Genomic DNA, 826 nt, shown 5'->3' on the forward strand with positions numbered 1-826 from the left:
TGAACTTAAACTACAGCTCATCACCCTTGTTCAGAACAACTGTTCGTTTGGATGAGGTGTTCAAGAAGATCCCAACCAACATTTGACCACCTTTCTGAGAATATGTGACACAGTGAAATCTAATGGTGTTCTTCCTGACGCCTATAGATTGCTCTTATTTCCCTTCTCACTCAGAGACAAGGCAGCCAAGTGGCTGGAATCCTTCCCAAGGGAGAGCTTGACAACTTGGGAGGATGTGGTGAACAAATTCTTAGCAAGATTCTACCCTCCTCAACGAATCAATAGGCTGAGAGCTGAGGTTCAAACCTTCAGGCAACAGGATGGTGAGACTCTGTATGAAGCATGGGAGAGGTTCAAAGACTTAACAAGGAGGTGTCCACTAACAATGTAGCTCACCAACAATTCACCCAGAGGACATCTCAACACCCCCACAACAACACTTCTCCACATACTTATCAAAACCAAAACAACACATCTGCTCCGAATCACTCATCAATTGATGACAGGCTCTCTAAGATTGAAGCCCTACTTGAAGGAATAAGCCAAGAGATTCAAGAAAATAAGGCGTTCAAAGAGGAGGTGCGAGCCAATATTAAGAACCAGGGAGAAACCATTAGGAAGCTGGAATTCCAGGTGGGATATTTGTCTGAGAAGATTCCCAAACCTACTGATAGCTTCCCAAGTGACACGGAGAAAAACCCCAAGGGAGAAGCAAAGAAAGTAAGATGGGAAGATTGCAAAATGGTCACTACAAGTGATCAAGAGACTGAAGACAAGCAAGACAAAATGTGCAAACAACCTGAAGACAACTCAACAAAGGAGGAGG

The 826-nt window shown here is 43.9% G+C and overlaps 1 non-coding gene across 1 annotated transcript; it reads right to left on the bottom strand.

Moving 5' to 3' along the window:
* Positions 1-283: 283 nt before the first annotated feature.
* Positions 284-394, bottom strand: LOC148545210 (small nucleolar RNA R71). The gene has a single exon (XR_015900823.1). It is a non-coding gene; the product is annotated as a small nucleolar RNA R71 (small nucleolar RNA).
* Between the last annotated feature and the right edge of the window lie 432 nt (positions 395-826).

Source organism: Arachis ipaensis, chromosome B9 (assembly GCF_059453495.1).
Source record: "Arachis ipaensis isolate K30076 ecotype BB chromosome B9, ASM5945349v1, whole genome shotgun sequence".
In the NCBI taxonomy this organism is placed as follows: Eukaryota; Viridiplantae; Streptophyta; class Magnoliopsida; order Fabales; family Fabaceae; genus Arachis; species Arachis ipaensis.